The 27,631-nt window shown below is 38.9% G+C and overlaps 1 long non-coding RNA gene across 1 annotated transcript in view; it reads right to left on the bottom strand.

Moving 5' to 3' along the window:
* LOC140519923 (uncharacterized) overlaps window positions 1-27,631 on the bottom strand; it is a 39,928-nt gene that overhangs the window by 11,931 nt on the left and 366 nt on the right. Inside the window, exons 2-3 of the long non-coding RNA XR_011972323.1 lie at window positions 2,842-2,922; window positions 353-430 (exon numbers count right to left, since the gene is read on the bottom strand). This is a non-coding gene — a long non-coding RNA (uncharacterized lncRNA). The remainder of the gene's footprint in view (window positions 1-352; window positions 431-2,841; window positions 2,923-27,631) is intronic.

Here is a 27,631-nt window from a genome sequence, read left to right as displayed (position 1 = left end):
CTCAGTCTAGAAGGGACCTTAGAGATCTCCTAGAAGTGTCCTTAGCACTAAGGGAAAGGAAGAATAGTAAAGAAATGGATCTTGCATTTAATCTAATTTAATTAGATAAAGATTAATTAGATGAAGTAGCCTGAGTGAGGCTTCCAAACAGAACTCTCCAGTTTCTGGCCACAGCAATTATCCTAGTACAACAGAACTGCATATAAGAAAAAGAAAAGATAAAGGAAAGTGAAAATTTTCTATATAGGAGAAACCATATAAAGTATGTCTCTCCCATGAAGAGAGATCTTTGTACTTTACATGTGACTGATTGATTGCACAAAGTTAATGAAAGCAGAAAATGTAAGAGTACCTTGTTCTCCTCTGATTAAGGTACAGCTTGTCAGGAAATCAAGGATCTGATCTTTGATTGTTGCTGGACAATGAGATTCTATATGAGATATAATGTGAAAAGAAGATGGAATGAGAGATTGAACACTGAACACCAGATCAATTCCAGGTCTATAATACAAGCCATGCACCACTGAAGGTGTTCTTATGTAGCCCCAGGCGTTCATTCCCCTAATCTATCTGAATGGACTACATAGCCTGTGATGAAAGAACCTCAGAGCTTGCCCTGAGTAAGGCTTTTGTTTTATTAGTCACACAATTAGGGTCTTTAGTAAATGAAACAGCCTAGCCTAGTAGAAAAAGCACTGGACTAGAGGTCAGGAGAATTGGAATTAAGTTCAGCTCTAATAATCTAATAACAATTAGAGCTGGACTTAATTCCAATTCTCCTGACTACCACAGGAAAAGATAGCTCAAAGCTCTGTGTACCTGATTTTTGGAGTTGGGAGGAAAAATAGTGAGTACCACGGGAGGAAAAGAGGGAGTAGCTATAAAAAGTCCTACAATATTTGCTTTATCAGAGCAAGTCATTCAATTGTTCTTCATATTTTTTATATACGTTAGTTGTGTCTCCCTAAGTAGCCTATGATCTCCTTCCTGGAGGTCAGAAACTATATAAAATTGCAAGATTATAGCTTTAGAACTGGAAGGTGCCCTCAGAGGTCATCTAGCCCAGTCCTGACATTTTTTAAATGTGACAGGAAGAGAGAAAGTGACTAGCCCACATCATATGGATGAGAAGTTATAATCTTAGTATTCAGAAATTTTGTTTAATTATTTCAAGGGGATGTACTTTGTGGTAGCAGTTTTCTAGGTTTTCGTTGGGAATTGTTTCTGTGTAAAAGCAAATTTTCTTAAAAAGATGATTTCCCTTCACTGTCTTCTCTACTTGCTCAAAAAATCTTGGACAGTGAAGGAAGTTCAAAGACTATATCTAGCTCAATACACAATTGTCCAAAAAATTGCCTTTATAGTAATCAATCTAATTGAATTAAATATGATAAGCATTTATTAAAAGCCTACTATTGCAAGACACCATCATAGGCTTGCAGCCTGTGAGAGAATGATCCATATATAACTTGCATCTCCACAAGTGATCAACAATTGAAAACTTCCACTGCAGAGAGACCCATCACCTTGCCCGACAAAACTCATTCCACATTTCAGGGAATGCAACATGCTCATTAGCCACTTGCTATCTTTGACCCCACTGGAAGCCACAATTCTTTCCATAGGAAATCCAACTATAATAATGAAAAGAAGGGGCTGGGAACTTTTGTTCATTTGGACAAAATCTATTGTGCCTGAAACATCAAGATCATATGGCAAAGCTAAAGATGTCATTGGAGATCACCTTGCACAATATCTGCATTTTACTGATGAAGAAAGTGGTAACTTAGTCAAGGTCAATCGAGTAGTCATAATGAAAGCTCATATTTAAATTGTTTTAAGTTTGTACAGCACTTTTTCACAACAACCCTAAGGGGTAAGTAACAAGTAAAATGATCAATGTCATTGTACAGAAGAGGAAATTTGAGCTCTGAAAAGTTACATAACTTGCCTGAGATCACATAGCTACTAATATATTAGTCAGAATTTAAACACACACCTCCTCCTTCTAAGCCCACTCTAAGTGCTTGATTTACTGAATCACACTGCCTCTTGTAGGAAGGAACAATGAACTGAACAACTAGGACTTCACACCTAGGGTCAAATTCTTTGCTCTTAACTACATTGTCTATGTTCTGTCTTTGACATGGTATTCCAAATGGAAAGTCAAGCAGTATGGAAGAAAGCAGAGTGAATTTGGAGTTGTTGGGCTTCAGCTGTAATTCTGGCCCTTCTTTCTGTGGGGCCTTCAATAAGTCAAGCTAACCTCTCTGTTCTCAGTTTCTTCATCTGCAAAAAGACAGAGTTGTATTAAATGATCTTTAAGATCCTTTCATGATCCTATCATCCTGTTAATACTTCATGTTTTCCTCTATTTTAAAACACAGTCAGGTGATGATGCCTTCTACATATGCACCTCTATCCCCACCCAAACCCAAGCCCTCATTATCTCTCACCTGGTCTATTGCAATTGCCTCTTAATTGATCTATCTCCAGAGTCTGATTTCTTCCACCTCCAAACCATCCATCACTCAGCTGTAATGTTAATTAGATCTTCCCCACCCATTAATAGGACTCAAGTACCTTTTATTAATTTTCTAAAGAGGCACTGGTTCTCTAGGGTTGTGACGCCCTCTGGCTCTGAAAAATGTATAAGTACTCTGAGGTGAGGTTTTACTTTGGGACTTACTCACTGGAAGTATTTGTTTGGCCAGATGAGACTCTGGGCAGCCACCAAGGAGCCCCTCAACTTTGAAAACACAGATGTTGGGGGGAGGAGCCAAGATGGCGGAGTAGAAACACACACATATGATAGCTCCAAACCCACAGCCCATAAATTACCTGTAAAGAACTCCCAACAAATTCTGGAGCAGCAGAAGCCACAGAACAACGGAATAGAGGAGATTTCTGTTCCAGAGAGCCCTGAAAAATAGACACCAAAGGTCCATCATGCACCAGACCCGGAGCAGAGCCCAGCCCTGCCTTGGCTGCACAGTACTGAGAGGAGCAGACCTGAGCAGGCTTCAGGGACAGAATCTCCAGCAGCCACGCAGGTCCCTCCACCCATAGGTGCCGGGAGTGAGTGAGAGTCTTTTGGGGTGGCTGGGAGGGGAGTGGGGTGTCCCCATAACTCAAGCCCCCTCGGGAGGCAGCAGCAGAGGCGGCAGCAGACAAGGGCTCCCAAAGCAGGCAGGAGCTCCGATCCATAGTTGAAAGGCTCCGCATAAACCCCCTGAGGGAACTGAGCCCTGCCCCCACTTGAGCAGCAGAACTTAATCTCAAACTGAATAGCAGCCCCTCCCCCACCCAAAGCCCTGAGGCTGGGGAGCAGCATTTGAATCTCAGACCCCAAGCGCTGGCTGGGTGGATCTGGAGGCAAAGTGGGTGTGAAGAGGAAGCTCAGAAGTCAAGTCACTGGCTGGGAAAATGCCCAGAAAAGGGAAAAAAATAAGACCATAGAAGGTTACTTTCTTGGTGAACAGATATCTACTCCCTTCCTTTCTGATGAGGAAGAACAATGCTTACCATCAGGGAAAGACATAGAATTCAAGGCTTCTGTATTCCACACATCCAAAATAAATATTCAATGGGCTCAGGCCATGGAAGAGCTCAAAAAGGATTTTGAAAATCAAGTTAGACAGGTGGAGGAAAAACTGGGAAGAGAAATGAGGGAGATGCAAGAAAAGCATGAAAAGTAGGTCAACACCTTGCTAAAGGAGACCCAAAAAAATGCTGAAGAAAATAACACCTTGAAAAATAGGCTAACTCAATTGGCAAAAGAGGTCCAAAAAGCCAATGAGAAGAATGCTTTAAAAAGCAGAATTAGCCAAATGGAAAAGGAGGTTCAAAAGCTCACTGAAGAAAATAGCTCTTTCAAAATTAGAATGGAACAGATGGAGGCTAATGACTTTATGAGAAACCAAGAAATCACAAAACAAAACCAAAAGAATGAAAAAATGGAAGATAATGTGAAATATCTCATGGGAAAAACAACTGATCTGGAAAATAGATCCAGGAGAGACAATTTAAAAATTATGGGACTACCTGAAAGCCATGATCAAAAAAAGAGCCTAGACATCATCTTTCATGAAATTATCAAGGAAAACTGCCCTGAGATTCTAGAACCAGAGGGCAAAATAAGTATTCAAGGAATCCACCAATCACCTCCTGAAAGAGATCCAAAAAGTGAAACTCCTAGGAACATTGTGGCCAAATTCCAGAGTTCCCTGGTCAAGGAGAAAATATTGCAAGCAGCTAGAAAGAAACAATTCAAGTATGGTGGAAATACAATCAGGATAACACAAGATCTAGCAGCTTCTACATTAAGGGATCGGAGGGCGTGGAATATCGTATTCCAGAAGTCAAAGGAACTAGGACTAAAACCAAGAATCACCTACCTAGCAAAACTGAGTATAATACTTCAGGGGAAAAAATGGTCTTTCAATGAAATCGAAGACTTTCAAGCATTCTTGATGAAAAGACCAGAGCTGAAAAGAAAATTTGACTTTCAAACACAAGAATGAAGGGAAACATGAAAAGGTAAACAGCAAAGAGAAGTCATAAGGGACTAAAGTTGAACTGTTTACACTCCTACATGGAAAGACAATATTTGTAACTCTTGAAACTTTTCAGTATATGGGTAGTGGGTAGGATTACACACACACACACACACACACACACACACACACAGCACAGAGTGAATTGAATAGGATGGGATCATATCTTTAAAAAATGAAATTAAGCAGTGAGAGAGAAATATATTAGGAGGAGAAAGGGAGAAATGGAATGGGGCAAATTATCTCTCATAAAAGAGGCAAGCATAAGACTTTTTAGTGGAGGGAAAAAGAGGGGAGGTGAGAGAAAAGCATGAAATTTACTCTCATCACATTCTACTAAAGGAAGGAATAAAATGCACACTCATTTTGGTATGAAAAACTATCTTACAATACAGGAAAGTTGGGGAGAAGGGGATAAGCAGGGTGGGGGGGATGAGGGAAGGGAGGGCAATGGGAGGAGGGAGCAATTTGATGTCAACACTCTTGGGGAGGGACAGGGTCAAAAGAGAAAATAGAAGCAATGTGGGGCAGGATAGGATGGAGGGAAATATAGTCTTACACAACGTGACTATTATGGAAGTCATTTGCAAAACTACACAGATATGGCCTATATTGAATTGCCTGCCTTCCAAAGGGAATGGGTGGGGAGGGAGGGATGAAGAGAAGTTGGAACTCAAAGTTTTAGGAACAATTGTTGAGTGTTGTTCTTGCATACAACTAGGAAATAAGAAATACAGGTAATGGGGTATAGAAAGTTATCTGGCCCTACGCAACAAAAGAGGAGATGGGGACAAGGGAAGGGAGGGATGATAGAAGAGAGGGCAGATTGGTGATAGGGGCAATTAGAATGTTTGGTGTTTTGGGGTGGGGGAGGGGACAAATGGGGAGAAAATTTGGAACCCAAAATTTTGTGAAAATGAATGTTAAAAGTTAAATAAATTAATTAATTTAAAAAACCCAGGTGTTAGCGCTTCTCTCTCTGGTAACTATGTGTGTATATAATGGTTAGACAGTTGGATCTGCCTGTTGATCTGTGGTGTATGTATTGCTTACAATCAGACAGCTGAAAGCCCTGTTTATTGATTATTATTTCTTTATATTTTCTCTGAAGTTCAGGATGTTGACTTTTTCACCTGAACTAAATGAATGATAAATGTGCTCAATTAAAGTGATTGTTGACCCCTCAAAAGATAATTTTCTTTTAGAAAAGCAGATCTAAGAACCCATACAGCAGGTCGTCCTGTGTATGCCTGAGTCCTTGCTTTTACTCCAGCTACCAAAGAAATCTTCCTAACACCATCACTTTTATACCTCACTCTATACATCTCCTCATTGCCTATAGGATTAATATCCAAACATCATAACCTGAAATTTAAATTTAAAATGACCAACTCTCTAGTCTTAATTCCCGTTATTCTCTAAAGGCAAATCTTTACTCCACTGGGGCTGGTCTTACTGTCCTCCAAGCATAGCATGTATATTTCTGCTTCTGACACTTTGTTCATGAGATTTCCTCCAGCATGTAATGTTGAAACATCCTCCCTCCACCCCTTCAATCCACTGTCAACAGCAAAACATAGTGGCAATCACACCAGATTGGAAGTCAGATGAAATGGATTTGAAACCTGGCTCTGTCACTGCCTGTATGGATTTGGAAGAGTGACTCTACCCTCACTTTGCTTATCTGTAAAATGAGGATGTTGATTATATGAATTCTGAGATTCTTGCCCATCCTAAGTCCTGGTCAAATTTTCAAGATCCACTTCTTCCATGGAATACCCTTCTTCCTCACCCCTGAGCCTTTGGCAGTCCCTTGATGATCCCTCCCTTCCCTCAAGTCCTGTAGCACATTCTATATGACTACTCATTTGGCCTTTGGACATGCTGCCTGTACCATACTGCTTGTTTTTACTTTTCATGTATGTTGATAATAGGACCTGGAAGGGTCCTCAGAAGCCTTTCGTTTACTAGATCTAGGAAACTGAATCCCATAGGATGAATCCACAGGCCCAGAGTCAGGAAGACCTACCTAAGATACTGCTGTGTGACTGAGCAAGTCATTCAGCTTCATTTGCCTCTGTTTCTTCAACTATAAAATGGAAATAATAATAGCACTGACCTCCCAGGATTGCTGTGAGGATCAAAAGAGTTCATATTGTACAGTGGTTGGCACATAATAATCGTTATATCAATGCTTAGTCTCTCTCTCTCTCTCTCTCTCTCTCTCTCTCTCTCTCTCTCTCTCTCTCTCTCTCTTTCTCTCTCTCTCACACACACACACACACACACACACACACACACACACACACACACTTTGCTTTTCTAGGGTCACATAGCTAGCAAGTATCTAAGTCATACAGCTATAAGTATCTGAGATGGGATTCTAAGCCAAGCCTTCCCATCTCCAAATCCAGAGCTCTCTGCCTTCTATCACTACATAGTCTTATTTTCCAAACCAGACTGGGAGTCTCCCAAGAGTTGGGTTGGTGTTTTATACATCTCCATTGCTTTCCTATATCTACCACTGAGTATCATAATTGGTGACAAGGACCTGTGATTTCACTGGAAGATGAAGCTTCCACTGAGAAACTTCCTCTACCAAAGGAAGTCATCAAGTCATGTCCCCAGTCACACAGCCAGGATGTATAGGAGGTAGTACCGGAACCCAGGTCTTCCCAGATTCAAAACCAGCTTTCTTTATCCTCTCTATAATGCTTGCACAAAGTGGTCATTCAATAAATATTGGACACTAGGCAAATAGCTAAAATTCCCATCCAAAGGAAAGTGTAGGAAGCAGAATCCTCCATCTTTTTTGGTAAACCTTTCCTCCGCTTTTCCTGAGAGCCCCTGGTGGCTGAGATGACCGTCTGTGACTCACTGTTCTGTGCAATGAGGCATGCCATTATGACCACAGCTGTGTTAGAGACACGTTGTGTGCCTGAATTATTGATGCTCCCTTATGCATTCCGATCCTCCCCCTCCCCCTCCTCATGTTGTTGTTTTCTCTTGACCTTACTCTGGTTTTCGTTCTAACTCTGGTACCTTTTTCGAGCTTTTGTTGCATTACAAAGAGCAAAGAGAAGGTTGCAGGAATACAACAGAAACTCGACACAGAAAGACTGACAGATGTGGTGGCGAAGAAGGCAAAGGGGGCATTAGTGACCATTTGGGGCCATTTTATAGAAAATCTTACACAATGTTAGGCATGCAAGAACATTTTCATAGGCTCATTAAAGTGAAATCAAGTTGGAAAACTTAGTCTGAGAAAATAAGCATGATTTTTATATTCCCTTCGATGAAAATTGGGTTGGGGTGGAGGGCAAATTCATCTTCTTGTGTATTTTAGGGTAAAATGGTCTCCTTCAACTAATTCCTGGCATAAAGCCCCAGTATATACCTGGAGGGGCAGTGTGGTGTAGTCAAAAGAGTAGTAGACATGGATTTCATAAACCAGGGTTTGAATTATGGTTCTGACACTCACTAGCTGTGTGATCTTCAGTAAGTCACAACCATTTGAGCCTCAGTTTCCTCCTTTTGAGGGTGGCACAGTACATAATGTTCTGAACTTGGAGTCAGGAAGAATGAGTTCAAGTCTGGTCTGAGACACTTACTAGCTGTGCTACCCTGGCAAGTCACCTAACCATTTATCTGTCATGGGTAAAATGGGAATATAATAGCACTTACTTCATAGAGTTGTTGCAGTGATGTTTTCGAAGCGTTTTTACAGACTTTAAGGCACTATATAGACAAGCTATTATTATTTAAATATGTAAAATATTATTTGTACTAACTCTCCATGGGACTATTAGAAGAAAGTCATTTGCTAACCTTACAAAAAGAGGTACATAAATGTGAGTTACTATAGCAAGCCTCTGAAATTCATCAACAAGTTGATCCAGTTGAAATGTCTCAAATAATAATAGCCTACATTTCCATAGGATTTCAGAAAAGAATTCTCCTCCCATAAAAACTTTATGAGGTAATAAGAGGTCCACGGGTTACAACCCCATTGTATTGATGAAGAAACTAAAGCTCAGAGAGGGAAACCCAGCTGGTCACAGTCTTCCAATCAGGAAGAGGAAGAGCCATGATTCAAACCTAGGTCTTCTGACTCAGAATCCATTCCTCTGTCTATGCTGCCTCCTGAAAGATGGTGACTCTCCCACCTGGTTTTCATAATACCCCCAAGTTTTCATTTAAATTCCATGTCATGTCAGGTGACCTGCAAAAGGAATAAGAAAAGCCTTAGTGGAAGGCTTCCCAGGACATTTGACACAAGATGCTAAAGGAGATCAACTCCCAGACACATCCTAACTCAGCTCCAATACATGGAGTTCAAAATACTCACACCTTTGTTTTCACTGCAAGATGAATGTAAAAACAATCAAGCTGCTAAGAATTGCAGCACCACACACTGTGGTTCTGACTGTTCTCTCTTTATTTCTAGAGTTATTCCACAGACTCACTAGAATATGAGGACTGGAAGATGACCTCAGAAATGACCCAAGCTTAACCTTGTTGTTCAGGTGTTTCAGTCATGTCTGATTCTTCATAACTCCATTTGAGCTTTTCTTGGCAAAGATACTGAAATTGTTTGCCATTTCCTTCTATGGCCCATTTTACAGATGAGGAAACTGAGGCAAACAGGTTTAAGTGGCTTCCCCAGGGTCACACAGCTAGTAAATGTCTGAGGCTGGATTTGAACTCAAGTCTTCCTGATTCCAGACCCAGCACTCTATCTACCACACCACCTAACTGTAGTCTTACCCTCACCTGGCCAGATGCCCCCCTCTGCACCACCTCCTAACAAGCAACCTTCCAGTCTCTGCTTGAGCACCTCCAGTGAATGGGAGTATACTTACTTCATCATCTAACCTGTTCTACCTCTGCCATCTCTAGAATCTGGTCATTTTCATCGGCTGTTCCCCATGCCTGAAACACTCTACTTCCTCATTCCTACCTCTTGTCTTCCCTGGCTCCATTCAGGTCCTAGCTAAAATCTCATCTTCTATAAGAAGTCTTCCCTGAACGAGGGTAGTTGGATAGTGCAGCGGATAGAGCACTGGTCCTGGAGTTAGGAAAACCTGAGTTCAAATCGAAACTCAGACACTTTCAAGCTGGGTGATGCTGGGCAAGTCATTTAGCTTCTGTCTTCATCAGTTTCCCCAAATGTAAAATGAATTTTAAAATAGTACCCACTTCCCAGAGCTGTTGTCAGGATTAGATGAGATAATATTTGTAAACCTGCACAGTGCCTGGCTCATAGCTGGCACTCAATAAAAGATTGTTTTCTTCTTCCCCCTGAATAAAATGCCTCCCCTCTCTTGCTTATCTCCAGTTTATCCTGCGACTGGCTCTAGTTTATCCTGTACCTCCTTGCTTATTGTTTCCCCCATTGCACTGTGAGCTCCTTGAGAGCAGGGATTGTCTTTTGCCTTTCTTTGCATCCACAGCAGAGTGGTTAATAAATATTTGTTTCCTCCCTTCCTTTATGGTGGAGCCTTGCCTCTGTTGACTATCTCCAACTTATCCATTTGTTGTCTCCAATTTATCCCTTGTCCTGTATAGATCATGCTTCATATTCACATTTTTTTTATTGTGTCTTTCTCATTAAACTGAGCTCCTGGAGGGGAGGAACTACTTTTTGCCTTTCTTTGCATCCCCAGCACTTAGCACCATGCTTGGAACATAGTAGGAGCTTCATAACTGCTTAATGACTGGCTGATTTCTAGACTCTAATTGTTAAGAAGCTATTCCTTATAGCAAGCTAAAATCACTGTACCTTCCACTTATTAATTCTGGCGCTGCCCTCTGGGGAGAAGTAGAATAAATAGAATCCTTCCTCCCCATAAGAGACCTTCAAATACTTGATTACAGGTACGATGTTCCTACTAAATCTTCTCTTCTCCAAGCTAAATATCCACAGTTCTTCAGCTTACCTCCAATTGATATAATATTATTGCCTCTTTTTTTAAACCATCCTGATTGCCTTGCTCCTAGAAGTGTTTTAACTTGTCAACAACATTCCTAAAATGTGTTCCTCAGAACAAAATACCACACTCCAAATGTGGACTGACCAGGGCAGAGTAAAGTGGAACCATGAATTCCCCTTCCAGAATTCTTCATTTCTATTCATGCAGCCTGAAACCACGTTAGGTTTTTTGGCTCCCATGTCAGACTGCTTGTTCATGTGTAGCTTGTGGATCCACTAAAAACTGCAGGTCTTTTTCATACAAACTGTTACCTTGTTACATCCTTCCATCTATTCTTGGAGATGGAGTTTTTCAAGCTGAAGTAAAACACTTTATATTTCTCTTACTAATTTTCTTAAAGATTTGACCTATTGATTCAGCCTATTGAAATCTTTCTAGAGCCCAGTCTTTTAGATATTCCTACACCCTTCCGAGTTTCATGTCATCTAAACATTTTATAACCAAATCATCTATCTTGATCCCAAGCACTGATTAATATTGAATAGGATAGGGTCACGACAGATACATGAACCACTCTTCTAGGAATCTCCCTGCACATTAATATTATCACATTAATCACCATGTTAGGAATACAGTCCTTCAGACAGTTCTGAATCCCTCTAACTCAATAGTCCTAAACCATTTTTGTCACAAACCCCTTTGGTCATCTGGTGAAACCGATGGACCCCTTCTTAGAATGATGTTTTTAAATGCGTAAAATAATACGTATGGAATTATGAAACAAACTAACTATAATGAGATACAGTTATCAAAATATTTTTAAAGTCATGCTTATGGACCCTTGCTTAAGAATTTCTGATCCAAAAGGATGCTTTTATTAAATGTTTTGTTGAAATCTAAGCATACTATGTCAGTGGCATTCTCTTTTTTTTTAAATTTTATTTTATTATTATTATTTTTTAATGTTTAATAATCACTGCCATAAAATTAAGATTTTATCCCAGCCCCCACCTACCCCCCACTACCCCCCTCCCTCCCCATGACCGCATATAATTCTGTATAGGTTCTACATATACTTTCCTATTGAGTACATTTTCACTATGATCATGCTATGTAGTCAAACTAAAATAAATGGAAGAAATCATATAACAAATCAAAACATGATACACAAAAACACACATACACACAAACATGATCTGCTACATTCTGCGAATGACTTCCATATTTCTTTCTCTGAGTGTGGAAGGCATTTTGCCTTAGAAAACCACCACTGGGATTTTTTTTTTAATAAGTTCTTGCATTATTACGAAATTCCAAGTCTACCAGAAAAAACTCTCACACACTGTGGTTGTTGCTGTGCACAAAGTTCTCCTGGTTCTGCTCCTTTCACTCAGCATCAGATCATATAAGTCCTTCCAGGCCTGTCTGAAGTCTTCTTGTTCATCATTTCTTATGGCACAATAGTACTCCATTACATTCATATACCATAATTTATTCAGCCATTCCCCAAATGATGGGCATCCCCTTGACTTCCAGTTTTTGGCAACTACAAAGAGTGCTGCTATAAATATTTTTGTACATGTGGGGCCCTTTCCCATTTTTATGATCTCTTGGGGATACAGTCCTAGTAGTGATATTGCTGGGTCAAAGGGCGCATTCTCTCTTTCTACCACTCTGATAAATTGTCAAAAGGAGAAATAAAGTTGATCTGCTATGACTCATGCTTTATAAACCAATGCTGGCTCTGTCATTTTGTTCCCTTTCTAAATGTTTACAGCTATCCCTTTAATAATACATTCTAGGAATTTGTCTAGGAATTTTCTAGACTCTCACTGGTCTATAATTTGAAATAAGAATATTACACATTGCATAGCTTTCTATCTACCAGTGTTTAGTATTGTCCTGGACACATAAAAGGTACTGAATAAATTTTTACTAACTAGCTCAACTCCAGTCAGCCAGCATTTATTGGGTACTAATTATATGCAAAGAAATGTGTTAGGTCTTGAGAACAAAAAAATTGAAATCTCTCTGTTCTCAAGAAACTTATGTCTTCCTGATATGATGTGATATATGACAAAAACGTATAGTAAGAGAAAAATAAGGAGAGAGAGGACATGAAAAATTAAGAGATCAGGGAAGGCTTCACAGATTGGACAAGATTTCACATGAGTCATGAAGTAAAACAAACATGTTATGAGGAAAGGACAAGGATGAAGTGCATTCTGAGGAGAGAAGACAGTTTGTTCTAATACATGGAGGCAGAATATGGAGCATCACATCTGAGGACAGTTAGTTGTCCAGTTTGGGTGGAATGTAGAATTCATGAAGAGGAACAGTATTAAATAAGAAGCCTGTCATCCTAAAATTTTTTAAAAACAAACCACAGAAACTATGCCTAAAGGACTATAAAAATGTGCATACCCTTTGACTCAACAATGCCACTTCTAGGGCTGTATCCCGAAGAGATCATAAAAATGGGGAAAGGAACCACATGTACAAAAATATTTATAGCAGCTTTTTATGGTGGCAAATAGTGGAAATTGAGGGGATGCTATCAATTGGGGAATGGCTGAACAACGTGTGTTATATGAATGTAATGAAATACTATTGTGCAATAAGAAATGACAAACAGTCGGACTTCCGAAAAACCAGGAAAGACTTATATGAACTGAGGCTGAGTGAAATGAACAGAACCCAGAAAACATTGTTCGCAGAAATAGTCACAGTATGTGATGACTGATTTTGATGCCCTTAGCCCTTCTCAGCAATGCAAGAACCTAAAACAATTCCAAAGGACTCAGGATGGTAAATGCCATCCACATCCACAGAAAGAACTATGGAGTTGGAATGCAGAGTGAAGCAGACTATGTTCTGTTTTGTTTTGTTTTGTCTTCTTTCTCATGGTTTCTCCCACTTGTTATAATTCTTCTTTGCAACATAACTAGTGTGAAAATGTATTTAGTGGAAATGTATGCATAGAGCCCACATCCGATTGCATGCTCTGTTGGGGAAGGGGGAGAGGAGGGAAAGTGAAAAAATTTAAAACTTATGGAAGCGAATGTTGAAAAACTCAAATTTATTTGTTTGTTTGTTTGTTTGTTTGTTTACCTATTTATTTTTGAAGACACAGAAAGTGTTGTGCCCCATGCCCTCTCCATCATTCTTCTTCCTCCAGTCTTTACTCCTCTCCCGGTTACCCTACTGACAACTCCGCAGACTTTGTCTACCGTGCCATAGAAAGCTCTTCCCTCTGGAAGTTTGCTTTGCTCTTGGCCTATTTCTTACGTTGGAAGTGTTCCCCAGTACTGCAGCCTCTCCTTCTGACTGACTGGTTCCTCTCAGAATTCCCAGTTTGAGGATGTCCATGTCTTTATTCCCCAGAATGCACAGCTACTTCATCCCTCATCTTCACACTACTTTTTCTACCCTTCCCCCAGTTCCTTCCCTTCCCTCTTTCAGTTCCCTTTTGTGTGTGGTCTTCCCATCAGAATATAAAATTCTTGAGGGCAGGGACTGTCTTTTTTTCTGCTTTTATCTGCATTCCCAAAATTTAACACAAAACCTGAAACACAGCAAGCACTTAATAAGCGTGTGCTAAGTTATTTTTGATCTTAGCCATCTCTCTCTGTATTCAACCTCTCACTGTGTTCAACTACCCTTAAAGCAACTCTTGATAGAAAATAAGAAATTACCAAACTTTAGAGGAAGTGTGCTGTGGTAGAAAAAGCATTAGACTTAGGGCCAAAGCCTATACTGCAGTACAAGCTCTGCTATGTAACGTAGAGAAAGTCATTTCACCTCTCAGACTACCAACCCCTTAATTTAGTACTTTAAATGACCTTGAATCAATGCAGGTGCCCCCTCCATGGACGCAGGTTACAATCCCAACAGGACTAGACAAATGGTTATATGAATGACTGTGCTTATCCTGCCCCCCCACACCCCCTACACCTTCCAAATTAACCTCTCTACATGTATAGCCTCTCTACATGTATCTGGATTTGTCCCTAGTCAACATGCTCATACATGTCAGGTTTCTATCTAAAGCTTTTCCAGTTGGGAGGACCCATCAGAGCTTGTACTCTACTGTATAATTTTCAAGAACCCAGGGTCACCTCCATACCAGAAAGCAAGGGACATTAAAAGAGCGTTTCAGGAGAAGGTCAGAAATCTTATCTAGTATCTTATTAGCAGAAATTTCTTGAGTTAGCTCAAAAGAAGCAAAGAATTATATAAATACAAAGATCCTATTCAAGTTCAATATTTTTTACTTAAAGCGACTTATAAACAATTTAGAGTCCAAACAATATACCTTAGACTGTTTTTCTCTAAGTATATGCAGTACTAAAATAAAGAGTCATTCCCAATACATTAAGACTTAATTGCAAATTGAATTGGAACAATCTTCCCCATAACCATCTACTAGCTCTGCTTGGATTGGTAATGGAGCTGAAAGAAAGGTTTCTATGCACTTAAGACCTTAAATTATCAAGATTACTAAGCATTATTCACACTTTGAAATGAAAGTAGCTTGTTTCCCTTGCATTCAAATGACATTGATTTTCACTAGTCTCCTTTTCCTTGCATGCAGTACTTTCAGGGGAGCCCCTGTGGCCAAAGAGCCGAACAACTGAAAACCAGCAGGAGCTAAATAAACAGGACACCGTAGAGCCTCAGCCATGGACTCAGAGTCCTCTAATTGGTGACCTAATTGATAATTAGGCCTAAATGAGAATTTCTATGGTAGTTATAGGAGGGATAATGATTTTTTCCTTCAGACCCAAGGAGTGATGCTAATTGTTAGTGTAGGTGTATGGCATGGAAATGATTTGTCTGTGAAGGAAAGAAGTGTTTGGCTCTGAGAAAAGGCTTTATAATAAATCAAGGGGTGAAGACTAGAACTTTCAGTTTCCTGGGCTGAAACACACACATGTCAGTGAGCTATCAAGAACAGTACCTGCAAATTGGCACATTTAGCTCAAGTCTTCATGGTGTTCATTGTGTCTCAGAGATAATAATCATCCCATGCTGTGGGAAAAGACGCATTAACGGTAATAGTTCAGTGCACAAAGCATTCTTTGGTTCAAAAAAATAATAATAGTGAAATAAGAAAAAAAGAAAGAAAACTGTTTAAGCTTATAAACGAAAAAAGCGCCAGTTGGCTCCATTGTTGTTGAAATGTTTTATATAGCAACAGCAAGGAGAAAAATTGTACTGAAAAGTTGATTGAGGGCCAAAAATATTAATATACTGGAACATAGTGAACTTTTTGCAAGCTGTAAATATTTTCCTGGTTCCCCACATAGAATCATAAAGTATAGCAGTCCTTTTCTCTTTCAAATCCTTCCAGTTTGAAGTCTATTCTGAATAATAAATTTTACACAGACACACACAGCACACACACACACCTCACACCACACCACACTGCACATGCACACACACAAAATACCACTCAGTAAAATTATTGTATTTCGTCAGGGGGGCACAAATTTCTTGCTCTAAATACCATAAAAAAGATGGTTTGGGCAACAGCTATCAGGAAGTTATGGAAAGGAAAACAACAAGAGAGAAGCGTGAACATCCATGACAGAGGGTGTTTGTTTGCTGGTTAAAAAGCCCAGGGCAACAGACATAGGATTAGCCAAATCCAATGTAATTCCAAAATACCTGCTGAGGAAAAGTAACTTCATAATCCAGACAACAAAGAAAGCTTGGGGGACTGCTGAGGTTTCACTTCCCAGAAAGAAAAAAGAGGAGACCATGATATATTAAAAAAGAAAATGTTTGAGATCCAGTTTCTTGCATCATCCTACTTTGGTGGATGGAATGAATTTAGTTTTTCTTTTATGGTAGCATGGCTCCCTTATCCTGCAATCAATCAACAAGTATTTATTGGATACCTATTACATGCTAAGCACTGTTCTTCATTTCTATCTACTCCAACATTTAATACAAGATGTCATTTCACATGAGTACTTAAATAGTTTTTCCTCAAATGAACATATGAGAAAGTACTAGCATGTACCTAAAATACACCAGGCATTGCACTATGCAAAAATGAGGTGATCGGCCCTGGCCTCACAGGGATTGCATTATAGGAAGAAGAGACAGGAAAGGGGAAAGAGTATTGGTCTGAGGAACCACAGGAATTATTAATAGGGCCATAGAGCAATCCGTTGTTACACCCTTTCTAATAGCAATGGCAGTATTGATATTTTACTTTTCCCAAAATAAGAGATATAAAACACTGAGGGGCCTTGACATGAGGAAGGGTGGATAGCAAGAACCTAGGGCAGGCCCTGGTTTTCTGGTGGATGACTGCATGGCACGTAAAGCTGGCTAAATATAGGGAGTTAGGTGAGTCTGTACTAACTCGCTTATCAATCAGAATATTCAATCCCAAGCTGGAGATCTAAAGCCAAGTAGATCAATGGGACAAGGAGATGTAGTCTCTGAAGGTCAGGTCTGGAGTCTGGCTGTCACAGGTGGAAGGAAGGGAAACAGTGGCAAGGCAGACAGCAAGATGTATAAATGGGCTCTTTTTTCCTGGTGAAACAAAGGAAGGAAACAATCTTTATTAAATACTGACTATGTGCCGGGAAACTCAGACAAACAGAGATTAAGTAATTTGCTCAGAGTCACATAGCTATTAAGTGTCTGAGACATATTTGAACTCAGGTCTTCCTGACTCCAGGTACAATTCTCTATTGTGATTGAATGATTGTGAATGAAAATTCACTGCCATGTCAAAAGCAACCTTCAATCTACTCCATGAACTGGATCATAGGACCACATATTTAATGTTGGGAAGCACCTCAGAAGACATCTAGATCAATACCTTTATTTTACACATAACCTATAAGCCAGGATTCCCCAAGGACTCAGGAATCACACAGACAGGATCTGATCCTGGTGGGTTGATACCAAAGATTCAATCTCTCTCTGGCTCCCTGTTCCTATCCCCAGTAAAAATGCAATGAGATGGTTTTTTTAAAAAGTCAGGTATATATAACTCATGTCTAGGGTGTTTCAAATGTGAATGGGAAGATCTCTAAATTTTGCAAGGTGTCTAATAAAAAATATGCTTTTAAGTATAGGGCAGTCTTTATCTTAACTCACATGTATAGGACTCCAAGCAGTCACTGGAGTCTATGATCAAATACAAAAGAAAAATTTATTCAAATAATCCATCAGTCTTTCCTACTTCACACCCTCCAAGGGTACTGAACTTGAGTTTGCTTTTGGGTCAATATTCTGTAATTCCAGTGAGTCCTTCTTTCCCTCAGTACTTCAAAGGATTCCAAGACTCATCATACCACCCTGTGGTTTAGACTCCCCACAAAAAGCAAACACCTTTGGAGCTTGCTGAACAGCAAATACTATTCACATTGGACCTGTGCTTAGTCCAGGCTTTGCTTTCCAAACAGGATGTGCAGAAAGCATTTTAGAATGATATCTTCCTTTAAGGAGCAGGATGCATTAGGAAATCTCCCTCTAGAAGTTGAGTATCCAAACTCTTAAAATCAGGAACACTTGAACTTGGAGTTCCCCCACAAGGTAACTCTTAAAGAGTATGCTACACAGGAAGTCTCCTTTCCATGTTAAAAGGCAAAATTCCAGCATCATTGTGTAAAAAGAACTCAAAATCCCCCTCCTATACAAAGGAGGCTGGGGTTCTGGATTAGTGTCCTTGAATTCTCTTCTCAGGTTTTGTTCAAGCAAATGTCTTCCACTTCCAGGTGCTCCTGCATAAATCACCTTTCTGCTCCAGGTTGGACAGAAAGAGAGGAAAGAAATTAATTGAGCCCCTGGCCCCTGTACTTTGGGGAAAAGGTTTAAGTTGAAGATCAAATTCTCAAAAACCAGAGCCCCAGAGAATCGAACTAGCTTTTATAAACTGTTTTTTTAAATAAACTTTTGTAAGCCATAAGTAGAGATTTTCATTGTTTTTCAATCATGTCTGGAGTGAGATTATTTGGAGTTTTCTTGGCAAAGATACTGAAGTGGTTTGCCATTTCCTTCTACAGTACATTTTATAGATAAGAAACTTGGGCAAACAGGGTTAAGTGACTTGTCCAGGGACAAAGCTATTAAGTGTCTGAGGTCAAATTTAAACTCTAGAAAATGTGTCTTCCTGACTCTAGGCCCAGCACTCAATCTACTGCACCACATAGCTGTGCAGGTTTTTGCTCTTCAATCCAACAAATACTAGGCATTTCCTGTGTCCTGTCAACAGCCCTCAAACAATAGTGTACTCCTTACAATCTCACAATATTATTTTAAGAACTCCTTAATTTAGAGATAGAACCAAGATGGTGGAATAAAGGCAGGAACTCACCCGAACTCTCCAAAATTTCCCTCCAAACAATGTTAAAATAACACCTCAAATCAAATTCTCAATTGGAAGAACCAACAAAAGGCCAGAGCAAAACAATTTTCCAGCCCAAGACAACTTAGGAGATAGATGGAAAAGGTCTGTCTCACTGGGTAGTGGTAAGGGCTCAGGATCTGACAAGCCAGCAGCAGATCTAGGAGATGGCTGCATCAGTGGCAGTGGAAGTGGCAGGTTTTGGAGCTCTTAGCCCCAAGAGTGTAAGGGGATTAGATAAATGGTAAGAAGGGAATTACAGGCTCTGGAGAAGAAAGTGAGGCTGGTGATCTTGCACAGCCCTCCCTCATTCAAATCAACATAAACTATAAGTCACGTTATCATCTCCCTGATGTTACAGTATTCTTCAAGAGCAAAGGACAAACACAACCTGTGACTAATCCAAGCTGCCTGAATGGCAATTGACCAGTTCCAGATGGATACCTTAGCTCCTCCTCTCCTCACCTCTCCTCTCCTCTCCTTTCCTTTCGTCTCTTCTCCCCTTATCTGAGGATTTTGTGCCCAAAGGAAGGTAAATTTTGATGGCTGAAAGCTACCTATTTACCTTGGGGTTTACTGGCTAGATTTCTTTCTCAAAGACCAAGCCTTAAATCCAATTCACTCTGAAGCTCATAGATTGGGCAACAATAGGTCCCTGCCCAGGCATCACTTAATGGCTATTTTGGGGGTTCTCCCAGCTCAGAGTGAACATAAATAGTAACTGTTTCTCTTTTGGCCAGCAACCCTGAGGCTCTTCCCTTCCCAGTTTTCAAATATCATGGAACCACAGCCAGGATAACACAAGATCTAGCAACTTCTACATCAAAGGATCAGAGTGCTTGGAATATGATATTATAGAGGGCAGAGGAGCTAGGATTACAATCAAGAATCATCTACCCAGTAAAACTGAGTAAAATCCTTTGTGGGGGAATGGATATTTAAGGAAATAAAGGACTTTCAAGCATTCCTAGTGAAAAAACCAGGGCTGAATAGAAAATGTAACTTTCAAATGCAAAATTTAAGGGAAGTATAGAAAGGTAAACATGAAAGAGAAACCATAAGAGATTCAATAAGGTTAAAATTACTTACATTCTTATGAGGAAATGATACATATAACACCTAGGAACTTTATCATCATTAGGGCAGTTAGGAGTATATAGACAAAGGGCAATGGATTGAGTTGGTTATAATAGGATTATTTCAAAAAAATAAAATTAAGGGGGTGAGAAAGAGAGATGCACTGGGAGAAGAGGAAAAGGAGAGGGTGAATAGGGAAAACTATCTCATAAAAAGGCATGAAAGGAAGAGCTTTTACAGTGGAGGGGAAGATGGGGGGAGGGAGTGGCATGCAACATTTGAACCTTACCCTCATGGGAATTGACTTAAAGACCACTGAGTTAGATGTAGAAATCTACCTTACTCTAGGGAAGTAGGATGGGAAGGAGGAAGCTGATAGAAGGGAGGGCAGGTTAAGGGAGGCAGTGGTCAAAAGCAAAACAGGAGAATAAAAAGAGAATGATAAATGGGAGAAAATAAGATAGAAGGAATACACAGCTAGCAATCATAACTGTGAGTGTGAATGGAATGAACTCTTGTATAAAACAAAAGCCAATAGTAGAAGGGATTTTTTTTTAAAGAATTTAACAATATGTTTTTACAAGAAGCATACTTAAACAGAGACACACAGAATAAAAAAAAAAGGGATGGGCAGAATCTGTTATGCTTCAGCTGCAGTTTTAAAAAAGAGACAGGTAGAAATCACTGCAGGTAGGTGATACAGAGGATAGAGTACCAAGCCTGGAGTCAAGAAGACCTGAATTCAAATCCAGCCTCACAGACTTACTAGCTGTATGACCCTGGGCAAGTCTCTTAATCTTATTTGCCTTAGCTTCCTCATCTGTAAAATGAGCTGGAGAAGGAAATGGCAAACCATTCTAATATCTTTACTAAGAAAAATCTAAATGTGGCCATGAAGAGTAAGACATGACTGAAACAACTAAACAACAAGAACAGAAACCATGATCTCAGACAAAGCAAAAGCAAAAATAGATCTAATTAAAAAGAGATAAGTAAGGATGCTACATTTTGTTAAAATGGTACCATACACAATGAAGCAATATCAATACTAAACATATCTGCATCAAATGGATCCAAATTCTTATATAATGTATTCCATACAATGCATCTAAATTCTTAAAAGAGAAGTTAAATTAGTTAAAGGGGGAATTAGAAAATAAAACTAGACTAATGGAAGACTTCAACTCTCCTTTCTCAGAACTAGATAAATCTAGCCAAAAAAATAAACAAGAAAAAAGTTAAGGAGATGAATAGAATTTTAGAGAAGTTAGATATGATAGATCTCTGGAGAAAACTGAATTTCATCTATATGGCTATATATAGCACCTTCACAAACACAAACCATTTATAAGGGCATAAAAACCTCACAACCAAATGCAAAGAAGCAGAAACACGAAATGCATACTTTACAGATCAAAATACAATAAATATTACATTCAATAAATGGACTTGGAAACATAGATTAAAAATTAATTGGAAACTAAATAGCCTAATTCTAAAGAATAAGTGGGTGAAAGAACAAATCATAGAAATCATAAATAATTACATTAGAGAGAATGACACCAGTGAGGCAACATACTAAAATTTATGAGATGCAGTCAAAGCAGTATTGAGAAGAAATTTATATCTTTAAATGTTTATATCAGTAAGAAAAAGAGCAAATCAATGAAATGGGTATGCAACTAAAAAACTAGAAAAAGAACAAACTAAAAATCCTCAATTAAATACTAAACTGGAAATCCTGAAAATCAAAGGAGATATTAATAATGAAATAAATAATGAAATAAATAATGAAAGTAAGAAAACCATTGAACTAATAAATAAAACTAGAAACTGCTTTATGGGGAAAAACAATAAAATAGATAAACCATTGGTTAATTTGATGCTTTTTAAAAGAAAGAAGAAAACTAACTTACCAATAACAAAAATGAAAAGGTGTATTCACCACCAGTGAAAAGGAAATTAAAGTAATTATTAGGAGCTTTTTTGCCCAATTATATGTTAATAAATCTAACTCTCTAAGTAAAATAGATGAATAGTTACAAAAATATAAATTGCCCAGCTTAACAGAAGAGGAAATAGAATATTTAAATAACCTGTCTTAGAAAAAGAAATTAAATAAGCTATTAACAAGGTCAAAATGGGTACATGATTTATATATAAAGGGTGATATCATAAACAAATTAAGGGAGCATAGAATATTTTGCCTGTCAGATCTATGGATAAGGGGAAAATGTATGACCAAACAAGAAATTATAAGATGAATAAACAAGAGAATTTTAAGATGTAAAATGGCAATTACATTAAATTTTAAAAGGTTTTTCACAAATAAAAGTAATGCAGCCAAGATTAGAACAAAAGCAGGAAAGTAAGGGAAAAAATTACAGGAACTTTCTCTGAAAAAGGTCTCATTTCTCAAATATAGAAAGACTGAGTTAAATGTACAAAAATGTGAGTCATTCCCCAATTGATAAATGGTCAAATGATATGATGGGCAGTTTTCAGGAGAAGAAATCAAAGCTATCTTTAGTCATATGATGAAAAAATGCTCTAAATCACTATTGATTAGAGAAATGCAAATTCTCTAAATCACTATTGATTAGAGAAATGCAAATTAAAACAACTCTGAGGTACCTCACACCTATCACATTGGCTAATATGACAGAAGGGGAAAATGATAAATGTTGGAGGGGGTGTGGAAAAATTGGGACACTAATTTACTATTGATGGGATTGTGAAATGATCCAACCATTCTGGCAAGTAATTTGGGACTACGGCCAAAGACTATAAAATTGTGCATACCCTTTGACCCAACAATATCAATACTAGATCTATATTCCAAAAAGATCAAAGAAAAAAGAAAAGGACCTACATGTAACAAAATATTTATAGTAGTTCTTTTTGTGGTGGCAAAGAATTGGAAATTGAGGGGATGCCTATCAACAGGAAATGGTTAAATACATTATGGTATATGATTAAGACAGAATACTACTGTGCAATAAGAAATGATGAGCAGGACGCTTTCAGAAAAACCTGACTAATTATTTGAGCTGATACAAAGCAAAATAAGCAAAACCAGGAGAACATTGTTCTCAGTAACAAAAATATTAGTAGTCACAATACAATGATCCATGATAATTCTGAAGGATTTATAATGAAAAATGCTATCCACCTCCAAAGAAAGAACTGATAGAGTCTGAATACAAATCAAACCATGTTTCTTTACTTTCTTCATTTTTCTTGGTTGGTTTTTTTTTTTGGTGGAGGAGGGGGAGTATATGTTTATTTTGAGCCTTGGCTAATATGAAAACATGTTTTGCGTGACTGCACATGTACAATCTATATCACATTGTTTGCCTTCTCAATGTGAGGGTAGGGATGAAATTTGAAACTCAAAAAATGTATTAAATACATGTAGTTGAGAAAAAATTATTATTTTTTAAACAACTCCTTATTGTGATAAGGGACTACCCTGAATAACTCTGCCACAGACATCTAAATGAGGAAAGTAAGACTCAGAGAGATTCAGTGACTTGTCCAAGGTGGTAAACAACGAAGCTAGAATTTGAACCTTGGTCTTCTGACTTCTAATCTATTGTGGCATGTAATAATTATTTTATCTCCCTATTTAGAGAGAAAACTTGGACTCATAAAGAAATCTTATAGCCTTCCTGTTTGCTGTAAACCCAATTTCAGTCACTGGCATATTGTGAATACATGTTAATTAATCCAGAATCAATTCCTGTTCCCTCTTTTAACTATTTTGGTTGAGTGGGCATGTGTGACCCACCCTGATTTTGAGTTTTTGCCATGCATTTCTAGCAGCCAAGAAGACACCACCCGGCTAGGGTCTGGGGAAATTGGTTACAATAGGAAAAAACACCAGCTGTGAAACCTTCCAACTCCCCGTTAAAGTACAAATCTGTTGATAAAGGGAGGTCAGGGAAAGGGAGAGAGGCAAACAACCCCCTGGGATTGTGACAGAACAAATAAGTGCTATCAGACCTGGGAAAAACAGCCTTCCTCTGCTGCTGAGGAGATGCTTGGCTAATTAGCTGCCATGGATTCTGTTAGTCAGCAACGAGCCCCATCACACAAAAGGAGTTCACTCACTGCCTTAGATTTCTAGAGCTTGACAAGCATGGGAAAACATAACCAATAGAGAGTTTGCTTCTGTGTCATTAAAGTTTACCAAATTTTCTGTTCCTCTCATTTATGCCTATTTAACAGATCTACATCCTTCCCTTTCCAGGCATCATAAGATTTTGAAATCAGAAGGGATTTTAAATGCCACCCAGTCTAACCTCTTCTTATGGATGAGGGGCTATGTGGCTCGTCCAGGGTCACATAGTGACCATGGCAAAGCTGGGATTTGAACCCAGTTCTTCTAATTCCAAATCCAGTGCTCTTTCTAGCTCCATCAACCTATCTGGGCCCTAACCTTCTTCAGAATGTCAGCTCAGGTCCCACCTTGAAGCCTTCCCTAACCACATCAGCCACCAACAGCTCTCTTGTCTATCTCTGTCTCTGTCTCAGTCTATCTCTGTCTTTTTCTCTGTTCCTGACAGTCTCTGCTTGTCTCTGTCTCTCTGTCTCTGTGTGTGTGTCTATCTGTCTGTCTCTCTGTCTGTTTCTCCCTGTCTTTGTGTGTGTGTCTCTGTCCCTCCTTTCTCTGTCTCTGTCTCTCTCCCCTCTCTCTATCTCTGTCTCTGTCTCTCTCCCCTCTGTCTGTCTCTCTGTGTGTCTGTCTCCTCTCTCTCCCCTCCTCTCCCCTTCTTTCCCTCTCTTCCTTCCTTCTTGCTTCCTTTACTGTCTATATCACATATGTAAGATTTATAGAATGGCAAAGCTGGAAAGGACTCAGGAGATCATTTAGTCCAATCCCTTTATTTTTCAGATGAGGAAGTAAGCATATATAGCTTTGTATAGTTAAGTTTTCTTTGCATGCCTGTAGGTCCTGCTTCCTAAAATAGATTGTCCGCTCCTTTATGGCCCATATCTTTTGTCATGTACATCACTGTCACCCCCCCAAGTGTCTAGTAAACACTGAATTGCTTATTACATGAGCAAAGTCAGGAGGAAAGCTGTCTCATTACAGTAAGTAAATTTCCTTTGTTGGGGGGAGAGGGAGAGATATGGGGTTGAAGGTTTTGAACATCTAGGAGCTATACTCCTTTTTTGGAGTGTAGAGGACTAGGTGACATCACTGGAAGGGAGAAGAGCTTTAGAGTGGGGGATAATTTTGATTATCTAGTCTGAAGCAAGGTTGGAGGGGTAGATGAAAAATACCAAAGAAAAGCAGAAGTGGGAAAGGGATTAGAGGAAACTTTAGAGAATGAGGTGATTTGAAGGGAGGGTAAATTTCACTGTTATTTAGTTTGTGAATAACACTTTATACTTGGTTATTGAGGGTTAGTGTTTATAAAGCATTGTCATATCCATATTCATAATTAATCATAGCAAAATCCCTGAGAATCAAGTGTGATGATATCTTCATGAGGAAATAGAAGTTGAGGTTGGTTGAGCTATATGCCCAAGGTTCTACCTTTGATAGTTTAGTATAAAACAAGGATCAATCAATCAAAAACCAATTTATTAAACATTTACAAAATGCCAAACACTTTGCTAAGCAATAGCAAAAGCAAAGGAAAAAGCAAAAACAATATCTATCCTCAGGGATTTTTCGGTCTTTCAGGCAAAGACAAAATGTACTTATTACATAAGCATTTGTATAAAATATATATTGAGTTCAAATATGGCCTCAGACACTTCCTAGCTGTGTGACCCTGGGCACATCACTTAACACTGTTTGCTTCAATTTCCTCATCTGTAAAATGAGTTGCAAAAGGAGATGGCAAACCACTCCAATATCTTCACCAAAAACAAACAAACTAACTAACAAATGGGGTCATGTAGTCAGACACAACTGAAACATCTGAACAAATATATAAAATAGATACAGAATAGATACAGTGTGAGATAGTAAAGTGCTAGGCTTGTGGTTGGGAAGATCTAGTTTCAAATCCTGCCTCAGACACTTTTAGTTATGTAATCTGAAAACTTTAGAGAAAATTTATGCTCTGTGATTTGGGGGAAAACTACAACTTTCAACCTCAGTTTCCTTATTTGTAAAATGGGGATAATAAAGCATCTACCTCACAGGGTTGTTACAAGAAACAGCTGAGATAACATTTGTAAAGTTCTTTGCAAACTTTAAAGTGCTACCTAAATATTAGTTTTTATTATTAAACAAAGTGATAGGGTGAGAGGTGGGAGAGACACTAGCATCTTCAAGGTTCAGGAAAGGTTTGATGTTAATTAGAAGACAGTGCTTGAAAGCTCTTTTTGTGGTAGCTAAGACCTGGAAATTGAGAGAATGTCCATCAAAATTGGAGAATAGCTAAACAAAACTGTGGTATATGATTATGATAGAATATTGCTGTCCTATAAGAAAAGACAAGCAGGACAATTTCAGAAAAACCTGGAAAGACTTACATGAACTGATGCAAAGTAAAGTGAACAGAAGCAGGAGAACATTGTACAGAGTAACTGTAATATTGTACTATGAAGAACTGGAAATGACAGCTATTCTCAGCAATACAATGATCCAAGAAAATACCATAAGACTCATGATGAAACATGCTCTCTCCAGAGAAAGAAATGATACTATCTGAATACAGACTGAAACATGCTATTTTTCACTTTATTCTTTTTTAATTTGTCTTCTTATACAAAATAATTAATATAGAAATGTTTTACATGACTATGCATGTATAAACTATAATGGATTGCTTACCACCTAAGGGAGGGAGGAGGGGAAAAGAAGGAGGGATAGAATTTAGAACTCAAACCTTTTTTAAAATTTTAAAAATTATTTTAATATGTAATTGGGGGAAATATATATGAGGAGGAGGAGGAAGACGAGAAGAAGAAGAAGAAAAAGAAGAAGAAGAAGAAGAAGAAGAAGAAGAAGAAGAAGAAGAAGAAGAAGAAGAAGAAGAAGAAGGAGGAGGAGGAGGAGGAGGAGGAGGAGGAGGAGGAGGAGGAGGAGGAGGAGGAGGAGGAGGAGGAGGAGGAGGAGGAGGAGGAGGAGATGGTGCTTGAGCTGAGCCTTGAAGAGAACTAAGAATTCTGAAAGGTGAAAAAGAAAAGGGAGTACATCCCAGGCATGGATGTCAACCAGTGCAAAGATACAGAAGGAGATGGAGATCGCTGGATTTGGAATCAAAGAATTCAGAGGACAGAGGTTCCATTCCTTGCCAAGTTACTTTATGTGATGCTGGACAAACAAATCATTTGTCCACTCTGGGCCTGTGTCCTCCTCTATGAATGAGAGCTCAGAATGGCATAAGGACAGAACCTTGGGAAACACACACCTTAAGTAACCATAGAATGCTACATTCAGAGCTGGAAAACACCCTCCAGGTCATCCAGTCCAACAAACTCATTTTATACATAAGGAATCTGGTGAACAGAGAAGTTAAAGATTTAACCTAGGCAGCAAGCATTAGGGCTGGGATTTGAATACAGGTCTCTTGACTCCTGAGGTTCCATTCTTTGATGTCTAAGGTTCCTTGCCGCTCTGACATTCTATTTCGTGAAGTGGCATAGCAAAAGCTGGTTGAAATGCAGGGAATGATCCCAACCCCACCTTGATTGCCAAACCAGGGTTCTTTCCGCTGCCTCCCAACACC

Source organism: Notamacropus eugenii, chromosome 1, assembly GCF_028372415.1.
Source record: "Notamacropus eugenii isolate mMacEug1 chromosome 1, mMacEug1.pri_v2, whole genome shotgun sequence".
Lineage (NCBI taxonomy): Eukaryota > Metazoa > Chordata > Mammalia > Diprotodontia > Macropodidae > Notamacropus > Notamacropus eugenii.
This window is presented reverse-complemented; position numbering and strand designations above follow the sequence as displayed.